Raw genomic sequence first — 11,420 nt, 5'->3', positions numbered from 1 at the left:
TTGGGAGATTGGGCAGCTACAATGAAAGGCCAGTTGAGTGGATTACAGCCTCAGGCAAAAGCCAGAGATTTGGGAAAAGTCCAAGGATTTTCTTTTTTTGGAGGGGGTCCAGATCCCAAAGACATGGTCTTTTCCTTTTAGGGGTTCAGATCCCATCCCCATCACTGCCACAGCAAGTCATTGTGATATTCCCATCTTGCTCCCTCTTACACCTCCATAGTTCTGTGCAGGAGGAGGAAAGGTAGACAGAGCAAGAAAGATGCTATTATATCATCTTCTTGCAGGAGAGATGCTTTGTCTAATCTCTCTACCCCACTCTCCATTCCCCACCCCAGATTCAAATATGCCTTTGGTACAATAATTTCTAGTTATTGGTTATTACTCTGCCTCCTAATTAGTTTCCATGCTTGTAGATAGGTTACTCAGTGGATTGAGCTCTGGACAAGTCAGGAAGAATACCTGAGTTAAAATCCTACCTCAGACCCTAAGCAAGTCACTTAACCTCCCTGTATCTCAGTTTTCTCTTCTATAAAATGAGGGGATTGCTTCTAGCCTCTAAGGTCCTTCCCAACTCTAAATCCTATGACCTCTACAAGACATCTTTTACCCAGCTGTTAAAATAACCTTCCTAAGGCACAGGTCTGACCAACCATTCCCTTGCCTCAGATAGCATCTCTACATAGTGAGGTGGAGGGTCCTGCTTCCAGGAGAGTCCAGATGACGTATAAGAAAAATGCCTTGGAGAGACTGTGGAATTCACGTAGGCATTATGAAACTTGTTCAGCTTGGCTGGCTAACTGTGGTGAATGAATGAGAGGTTCTTTGGCTGCAGAGGTACTCAAAAACCTCAGTTGGCTTCCAGGGCTCTGTTGCCTCAGACCCTGGAGCTTCTCTCTTTATCGCTAGCCTGCTCTCCTCAAAGCATCCGTAGAGAGACAATATTGGGCATTGGCAGAGGCAGAGTGGCCTTCTCCCTATCAAGGCCTCATGGCTTGAGAAACTAGCCTCAGCCCTTGGCTTTTGCATTTATTTGTCAGTCTAGGTAAAGGTAGTGCAATCTTTAACCTTATGAGTTTTGAAAGGTCAGAAGAGTGACCCACAGGAATCTGAGAGTTGGCATCCTGCAGCCTGCCCAGCACTGATGCTCTCAGGAATAAGTGGCAAGCAACCTATGAGAATGACCCTCTGGACCCAGGCTAGTGGAAGCTAAAACTAGCAGTTATTCAGCAGACATGTTGCCTCTAGCCATGAAGTCCTGGGAACAATACTATGAAGGAACTGAGCTAAAATGAACCCATTCTCTCCAGAGAAAAGGGTGGTATGGGCAGAGTATGCCCCTGAGGCAAGGGATGCTTGTACTTTGTTCTTGCTATATATTTGAAGTAAATGTCTGCTTGTAAAAGCTAATTGATATTAAGTGATTAAATGGAACTAGGGATGGTAAATGGAATTAATTTCTGTTGCCAAACAGTGACATATAGTGCACTGGGCTTGGAATAGTGCAGACTCATCTTCATGAGTTCAAATCTGGCCTCAGAAACTAATTAGCTGTGTGACCCTGGGCAAGTCACTTTTCCCTATTTGCCTCAGTTTCTTCATCTATAAAATGAGCTCGAGAAGGAAATGGCAAACCACTCCAGTATCTTGCCAAGAAAACCCCAAATGGGATCATGAAGAATCAGACACGACTGAAACGACTTAATAGTGGTAGGGACTGGGGAGAAAGATATAGGTGGTAGGGGTTTGAACCAATGGCAAATAGAGAAGAGACACTTGCCAACTCCTCAGGGTACTCAAGAATCCTGAGAGGGCTTACAGGAGGCCTATCTCTAGGAGAGGGGGCCAGATCATACTGTCTACAGGATAAAACATAAATTTAGCCTGCCATTTAAAGACCTTCACAGGGTCAGGGTTTGACTCCAATCTACTGTTCCAGTTTTATCTTATACCGGATCCACTTCTTGCATGCCATGTTCCAACCAAACTTGTTTCCAAACTCATCATTCCATCTCTGTCTTTTGTGTAGGTTATCCCCTGTACATGAAAGGTACTGTCTCCTCTCCTCTCACTCTCAGAATCCTTCCTTTCTTTCAAGGTTTAGCCCAGGTGCCTGCCATCTCCTTCATGAAGGCTTTCTTGATCCCCTTTCCCATTCACGGATGTATTCTCCCTCCTCAAACTTCCTTCTATTTATTTCTGTTCATGGTGCAGTCTTTCTCCACCCCCCTCCACCATAAGATTTAAGGTCTAGAGGGCAGGGCCTATTTTATTTCTGGTCATTGTGTCCCCAGCTTCTAGGACAGTACCTACCTTGCACATTACAGGTGTTTCAAATGTTTAATTGTGTTCTTTATAGGATCATAGATTTAGAGCTGGAAGGCAGCTGAGTTCCTCTGGTCTGTTGCCCTAATTTTAAAGGTGAGAAGACTGAAAATCAAGGTCAAGTACCTTGCCCAAGGCCACAGAGGTAGTGAAGTGATAGGCTCAGGATTTAAACCCTGGTTCTCTTATTCCAAATCCAGTGTTCTTTCCATCGTATCATACTGCCTCATCGAATAAATGACCTTGCACCTAGTAGACTCTGAATAAATGTATATACCCTGTAAGCATGAACTGGATGAATATTTCTTTAATTGAATTGAATTAAACCAACCCCTTCTGTGTTTCACAGAAAATAAAGGAAATATTGGGTTTAGCATGCCTTGGTTGTTCAGACCCTCTTGTCCCCCTAGATCGTTTACCTCTGATCACTTTTCTCTCCTACAAGACACCGGAATTCCTGCCCTAGTTGGCTATGGTCAAATTATGTCTTCAGAACAGCACTGCCACCAGAGTTGTTTCAAGGTTGATTCTGCTGGAGCACTTGACTACCTGGAGAACAAGAATGGAGATACTGTTTTTAATCATTATGGAGGTATAAACTGGCCCGCTTTCTTCACCTACCCACAATAAAATACTTCTCCCTGCTCATCACTCCCCTACAGGTGCTGTCTTCCTCTACTAAAATGTATGCTCACCTTTTGGCTTTTAGAGCAGGATCATGACGGTGGGCAAGAACAAGGGCCTCACTGAAAGTGGCAAAAAAAGAAGCCAAGAAGAAAGTGGTTGATCCATTTTCAAAGAAGGATTGGTAGGATGTAAAAGCACCAGCTATGCTCAACATTTGAGATATTGGCAAGACACTGATTGCAAGGACCCAAGGAACAAAAATTGCCTCTGATGGTCTCAAGGGTCAAGTTTTTGAAGTGAACCTCGCTGATCTACAGAATGATGAGGTTGCTTTTTGTAAATTCAAGTTAATTACTGAAGTAGTTCAGGGTAAAAATTGTTTGACTAATTTCCATGGAATGGACCTTACCCGGGACAAGATGTGCTCCATGGTCAAAAAGTGGCAGACCTTGATTGAAGGCCATATTGATGTCAAAACTACCGATGGGTACTTGCTCCCCCTCTTTTGTGTTGGTTTTACCAAAAAGCACAACAACCAGATCCGTAAGACCTCTTATGCCCAGCACCAACTGGTCCATCAAATTCTTAAGAAAATGATGGAAATCATGACCCGAGAGGTGCAGACAAACGACTTGAAAGAAGTTGTCAATAAACTAATTCCAGACAGGATTGGAAAAGACATAGAAAAGGCTTGTCAGTCCATTTACCCTCTCCATGATGTATTTGTCCGAAAAGTCAAGATGCTCAAGAAGCCCAGATTTGAATTAGGAAAGCTAATGGAACTGCATGGTGAAAGTGGTGGCTCTGGAAAACCTTCAGGAGATGAAACGGGCACAAAAGTAGAAAGGGCTAATGGCTATGAACCACCAGTTCAAGAATCTGTCTAAGAACTTTTAAAGATTGAAAAATAAAAATTTATCATTGTGAAAATAAATAAATAAAATGTATGCTCACTACAGTACATATAGTGTTCCAAAGACATCTGTAATAATGTAGAATCCCATATTAACATTTTGATAAACCTTCTTATTTTTTGCAATAATTGTGCCAATGTACTTTCAGTGACATTACTTCAACATGTACAGTGCCTGACCATTTATTTTCAGATGGAAATTTATATCAAAACCAAAAATGTTTCCAACCTTTTAAGTAAAAGATGATGTGTCCTGATTAAAAGGTGAAAACTATTCCACAGATCTTTTAGTTACAGTAATTGTTTGTAGCAGTAAACTCAGTTTTGTAAAAATTGACATTAAGTGAAATCTGAAACCTTTGTGCCTAACAATGACTGTTACTTGAGTTAAATGGGATTTGGCAGGGATATTAAAATCTTGTCAGTAAGAGGTGATGAACGTGAAGGAGATCTTGATTGTTAAATAAAGTTTTCATCTTTCCTCAACAAAAAAAAAGAAAAGAAAAGAAAATGTATGCTCTTTTTTAACCTTCTGTGTTTTCCTGGGGTTTTTGCTATGTTTTTCTATTGTAACATGGCAAATATGGAAATATGTTTTATATGACTTCATATGTATAATCAATATCAAATTGCTTGCCTTCTCAAAGAGGGGGTAGGAACAGAAGGAAAGGAAAAAATTTGCAACTCAAATTTTTAAAAAATGAATGTTAAAAAAATGTATCCATGTAATTGGGAAATATTTTTTAAAAAGAATGTATGCTGCTAAATACTTTATAAAATAATAATTTGAAATAATAACAAAATTCATTTGGAAAAACAAAAGATCTAGAATATCAAGGGAAATGATGAAAGAACTGAAGATGAAGGGGAAATAACACTTTCATATCTCAAACTATATTATAAAACAGCAGTATTCTTCACCAAACAAGAGATAGAGGCAATTACAAAAAATAAAATAGATGACTTTGATTACATGAAACTGAAAAGCTTTTGCACAGATGACACTAAAAATGCATCTAGGTTAAGAAGGGAAGTGGAAAAAAAATCTTTGTATCAAATTTCTCTGATAAGGATTTGGCATCATATATGTAAACTATATATATACATATACATATATACACACATATATATGTACATACATACATACATATACACATAAGTATGTGTGTATGTGTATGTGTATGTGTACATATATATGACTAATAACCATTCCCTAATAGATAAATGATCAAAGGATATAGAAAAACAGTTCTTAAAAGAAGAATTGCAAAGTATTCCCACCATACATAAGAATATTCCAAATCACTAACAAGAGAAATGCAAATCAAAATAACTCTGAGACTTCATCATATATCCTGAAAATTGGCAAAGATACCAAAAAATGGCAATAGTCCATGTTGAAGGTGTTGTGGAATGAAAAACACAAATATATTATGCTACCCATCTTCCCTCACCCCATCATTCTTATGATTCTGGTGTGAGAGGGTAATGGCTACTCATGCTTCTTTTCATCTTTCCTCTGACTTTGCTGTTAGTATCTTTGCAGGCCGGGATGTAGCCATAGTATCACTAAAGCACCTTTGATTAACTAACTCTTTTTGTCTAAATCAGAATTGAATCTAGGAAATGAAATGGAATGTTACTCAAAATATCAATGTAGGATGTGTGTTGCCCATGTGGGCTATGTGAATGTCCACCTGGGTTTGTCTTAGTTCACTCACAGGGAGACATGAAGATATCTCTGGAATTTTGCCCACTCTTCTCAGAGATTTTGATTCCTGCCTGGAAGGGAGGAAATTGGGACCAGGAGGCTGGCTTATTGCATTTTCTTACATCTGGGATCTGAGGCTAGAATTATATCTATCTGCCGCCCTAAATATTGCTAGTAGAGCAAAAATGATTTGTTCTCAGGTTTAAGCTACTTTCCTGGTCACCATTTAATGGGTAAGCTATATCTGAAGACTTGGCTCCCTTCCCACCAAATGCTAATTATACAAAGGCCATCATACATAGTGAATAGCAAATAAGCCTATTTATCCCAATGGATAGCAAACAGAAATCAGAGAAGTTATATAGATTAGAATATATCTGACAATATAAAGCTGAATGAGCTCTCCTACTCGGGGCAAGACATCTCACCCAAACCGGGAAAATCCCCCCTTATATGAATATAGCAGACTTGTAACCCCAGGATTAAAATAAGTAGAAGAAAAGGAAGCTAGACTAATTACTCCTATGTGGAATTATTAATCTCTAACCATCTCCTAGCCATCTTCCATTTCCCTCCCAGACCTTTGACTAGGACGGTGATAAATCCCTACAACATACATCCATGGTTCATGAAAAAGGAAGTAGGGGGTGTTCCTCCTCCCTGTCTCAGACTCAGGGACTAAAAAGGAAAATCATTTCCTCAGCTCACCAGTCTAACAGGAGACTTAATAGCTGGCATTTGCAGTAACTCTGGATCTTTTCCGCAATAAAATGACTTCCCCCGGTCACCACCTCTGCTCCAGGCACAGAGACTCTCCTCATGGTACCATGGCTTCTGGCCAGCATTTGTCATGGAGTCCCCGCCTCTCCATCTGGTCCCCAGTCACCCCTGATGCTTCTGTCTCTTTCCCAGAAGTGTAAACAGCAAGGTCAGAGGAAAAATGAGAAAAAGCAAAGAAGGGGACATCACAATATGCAGATACCACTCCTTTATACTATCACACTGTCTTCTATTCCATTGCAAATTAGAGCTCACCAAGATCCAAAATGAGAAGCCATAACCCTTTCTTCCCAAAACTATTAAAAAAAAATGACTCTATCACTGTCTCTCCACAAGGGACAATTCAAGGAGATAAATAGCACCAGCAGGAGCTGCAGATATAGAAGGAAAGGGGATCAACCTAAAACCCCTCAAATGAAGACCTTATTTTTTCATTTGTATCCCCAAAACCAAGCAAAGTATTTTGCACATAATAGGTGCCTAATAAGTGCTTGTTGACTTAAATTAGATCGGTGTTAATTAGTTTAAATTCTGTAACTCCAAGAGAAAAAAATCAGAAATAGTCTCCTCTTATTTGCAAAGGAAGCAGACATCCAGCTGCTGCCAGTAATTCCCCAGTCTGTGTGGCCTGAGTTTAATGGGGAGTGGGGGGATAAAAGGATGAGGGAAGTGTGGAACTGTCTGTAAAGTGTTTTCTGGAGCCTTAGCTGTCTCAGATAATTTTCTTTCTTTTTTTTTTATAGAGAATTTTATAAAAGTAATGTGTTTTTTTGGGGGCAATCACCCTACTCTACTTTCCTAGGGACCAGATACTCTCTTTAAACTGCTGAAACTCCTAATTTACCCAAAAAGATCACTTAGCTTATTGTTTAAGCAAATGTCAGGGAAGGGAAAGAGGCATTGCCAGCTGCCTGTTTTTCATTCTTCAGACACAAACCCCACCCAAACCACAGTGTGGTATAACAGAAAAGAGCCCAGACCTTGGAATCAGAAGGCCTGGGTTTAAGTCCCAGTTCTGCCATTAACTATCTGTGTACCTCATGCAACTCACTTCTCTGGACTTCGGTTTCCTCATCTATCAAATGAGAGGGGTGGATTAAATGATCACGAAGGTTCCTTTCAGCTCAAATATCCTAGGATTCCTTATGCTTTTGTAACAGGGCCCATTTCTCTTCCCCGTATGGAAAATGCCCCCTTGTCATGTAGAGTTCCAAATGAACACATGAAAGCTTGTGGGGAGGAAATACTTCTGTCTCTGTATAACTCATTGTTAAGAGGTTTTCACTGTGTGATGATGAAAAGTCCCCTCTCTGGCTACCAAGCCAGAAAAGTTGATGATTCAGGGGCTTTTAATGGGAGATGATAAAGAGTTTCCTAATTGGCTGCTCAGCTAGAACTCAATAAAGGATGACCTACCTCTCTACTCCTCTCTTTTTTTTTCAGTTTTGAAGTTTTTTTGAGGATTTTTGCATGCAGATGGTCATGTGGGAGAAAGATAGCGGCCCTATCTCTCAGGTCCATGTAGACATGAGGACATGTCCTTTCTAAGTAAGGTCTGGGATGGGGTCACCTCTTTCGTGCATTTCCTTTCCTTAAGTAGGAGACTTGGTGAGTTTTGAAAGATTTGGAAGTCTGTTCTCATAGCAGCAGTAGTAATAGCATCCTCACTGCAGGGTGGTGGCACTGGAGGCCATTAGAGCCACTGGAGTCCACAGTGCCTGAGGAAATATATCAAAGAGACTGGCCACCAGCAAGAAAGGACTGACCCAGTTGGGCTACTTTACCAATGGGTTATTCTAGGTGTCCAAAGAGTACAAGGGAGAGGATAGAGGCAAAATGTAAAAACTGCTAATTAGCAGCCTTGCAAACTCTATTATGTCCCAATATTCTTGAATATAAACCTGGTATAATTAGCTGATTATATTAGGTTTGTAAGTTAACTTACTAAATCCTGTTTAAAGGGTTTTGTTGCTATTTGCTGTGATTCTTTTTATGGTTATCATTGCTTTCTGTGTAGGAGCTAATGACCTGCTCCAAATCCAATTCACATTGGACATCAAGTACCTCTTTTCCTACTCCCCTTTTTAGGAAGGCCCTAGACTTGAGTCAAAAATAACATTATCCTTAAGAGTCTTAGGTGAGGATTTAATGAGTTAACAAATGTGAGAAGGGAAAATTAAATCCCCTTAATTAGAAGTAAGTTCTCCTAGCATTGAACCCAGTATAAACCACAATGGCAAGTACAAAATAGGGAATGGTACAAGTTGTCAGGCCTTATATTTGAATCCTAGTCTAATGGTGTCTCTATGCTAGATTTTTTTCAGTTGAGGGTGATGGTGATAGTTTTTTAAAAGAAGGGTGGTAAAGACAGAGAAATATTTACTTCCCCTGAATTTTATCTTAAAGGATGAACTGATACTCTGGGTAACTGACATAGGATCATTGAGGTCTAAAACATAGGCCAGGATCTTTCTTTTTAAAAAATCTTATTTTAATTTATACTTTTTTTACCTCATTTATTTCTGAATATATCCCTTTCTCTCCCTATCTACCAAGTCATTCCTTTAAATAATACTTTTAGAAAGAGGAAAAAAATAATTTATCAAAACTAGTCAACATATCAATTACATCTGATGTTATATGCAATATTCCACATCTAGAGTCTTCCCCTACCCCTCCTACAATTCCAAATGAGGATTTTTTATCTTTCATGGCTTTTTATGAACATTCTGCATGAAACTCCAAAATGTTACATTAAACTACTGGCTGTTTTGTAAGAGGTATTGTATGTGGACCTTATTAGAGTGGTGAACTTGCTTTCCCTATTACTCTCAGGGTGTAGATAATCTCATTGATTTATTATACCCATTCCACTGGACACTTCCTGTTTCCTCATCTGTAAAATGGGAATAATAATAGTACCTAGATCAAAGGGATAATATATTTCAAGCATTTGCATACTTTAAAGCAATATATAAATGATAGATATTATTATTTTTCCCCAGATGCTAGGAGCAATAGAAGGAAATCAGTCCCTTCAAGCCAAGTTCACCTTGGAATCTTCATTATCACCTCCTGAATCTTGCTCTCCTAGATTGTGTCCTAGGACCAGTGTGCCTTTTACACATTTATTTTTTAATGGGGGTGGGGCACAATAAGTGGAAGGAAAATGCTTAAAATAAATCATATTAGAAAAAATTCCCCAAAACTACAGGCATGGAGACTACCATGTAGAATTTAGGATTCCACAACCCTCTCTTGTTAGATATTGAAAAACTCAGAGATTGAATTGGGAAGAAGTAGAACTCCAGGTATTTAAAAACCAGTTCTGTTTTTCTACTTTGAGGCAGATGCAAAATGAACTAGAGTGACCTTCCATCTTTATCCTATCTTTCCCCTCAAAACCCACTATAGTAGATGAATCTTTAGGATCTGGACAGATTTATCTGGAAGAGGGAAGGAGAGGTTCTTCTTGCCTTGGTGTCTTGCTACAAGCCCTTTATCACACGCCTTTTTTTTGATGTGACACTGCTTCTTTTTCCAGTTCAGCTTGCTCCAAGGCTGATTGTCTCTCAATTCTCATGTTGGATTCTTAATTCACAACTAGAATCCATTCTCCTGGATGCTGACATGGAGTGGCAAGAAGAGAGAAGAGGAAGAAATCCTTTCCTTCCCTTGAGGACCTCTACTAGAAGTGCTACTAAGAGCTGGTAGCGTCAACTGACTGCTTAGAGAGTATGTTGGGGCATCTATGTGGTGCAGTGGCTAGAGCTCCAGCCTTGGAGTCAGGAGGACTTGAGTTCAAATCTGGCCTTAGACACTTGACACTTACTAGATGTGTGACCCGGGGCAAGTCACTTAACCCTGATTGCCTCACTAAAAAGCAAAAAATAGATAAATAAAAGAACTGAGAGTATGTTGCCAGCCAGCGGCTAGCTGTCCTGTTGTTTTTGTTCGCTCTTCGCTTTCGATGAGGACCAATGACATCATGGTGTGATGTCTTGTCTTGTCCATGAATTGGATTTAAGTGAGGCAGAGCTGCACAGTTATCAACCTCACTCTCTTTTCCAGAGTCATCAAATTCCAGTGGCAGGACAAAAAAGTCAAGATGACCGGCAATGGCCAGGATGCAGTGGATGACCTTGGCATCTTCCATGTCTGACCAAGCCATATCTGACCAAGCTGTAAGCCCTCCACAGCACCTGCTTCAGCCGCCTTCATGACCATTGGAACAAATTGTTATCATCAATCATACTTGGGGTAGACACCCCCTTAACTCACCAATGAGTAACCTGTCAGTTACCTTTGTGGAAATGAAATGTGTAATGACTATTCCAACCATCTTGACTTCTTAGAACTGCCATATTATTCTGAACCCTGACTGGTCAGGGACAAGTGGCTTACCAACATTTCTTCTGCGAAGCATCCTCTAACTGAATCCTAGTGTGTTTCTGAGGCATGTCTTTGCTGATATCCTGCTTCTCAATACCCTGTAACTTCAAGGCAAACATTCTAGAACAGTTGAGTCAGGTTTGCAAACACAATCTCAGGAAACACTTTCAGAGAACTGTTTTCCTTGTATTCTGTGATTTTTCTTTCTCATGCAAAAGCCTCAGTTTTTCCCTTCATAAGTGGGTCCCCTCTCCAGGGGCTCTGCATGTATGCTGTCTGCCCTAGAGAAATGAAACTTAGCTTCTTGTGCTTCTCACCTTGTCTCCCAAACACTTTTTCTGACTTAGGTCCTTGGCCTTTATTTAGAGCAGGGTAGAGGTCCACATCCTCAACCTGATTTAGCTGGCTGCTGTGCATGCAACAGCTTCTTGGGGTCACAGGAGAGAGCTGAGTGTCAAATGGACAGCAAAGGTAGATGAGCAGCCCTGAAAATCAGGGCTCAGCAAACCCTCACACCAGGGATTCTAGTCCTCCTTGAACAACCATACACCCCAACTAGCTGCCCTATAATTCTATCAAATTGATATAGAGACATTGATCCCAGAGGCGCAATAAAGTTATACAGAGATTCAAATATTTCTCTTTTTTCAGTTGCATTTTATTTATTTTAACATT

At 40.0% G+C, this 11,420-nt stretch overlaps 1 pseudogene; it reads left to right on the top strand.

Moving 5' to 3' along the window:
- Nucleotides 1-3,040: 3,040 nt before the first annotated feature.
- Nucleotides 3,041-3,846, top strand: LOC114044944 (annotated as a pseudogene).
- The last annotated feature ends 7,574 nt before the right edge of the window (nt 3,847-11,420 follow it).

This window comes from Vombatus ursinus, unplaced genomic scaffold (assembly GCF_900497805.2).
Source record: "Vombatus ursinus unplaced genomic scaffold, bare-nosed wombat genome assembly UNPS02014775.1, whole genome shotgun sequence".
In the NCBI taxonomy this organism is placed as follows: Eukaryota; Metazoa; Chordata; class Mammalia; order Diprotodontia; family Vombatidae; genus Vombatus; species Vombatus ursinus.
The sequence above is the reverse complement of the archived record's forward strand: the minus strand, read 5'-3'. Positions and strand labels throughout refer to the sequence as shown.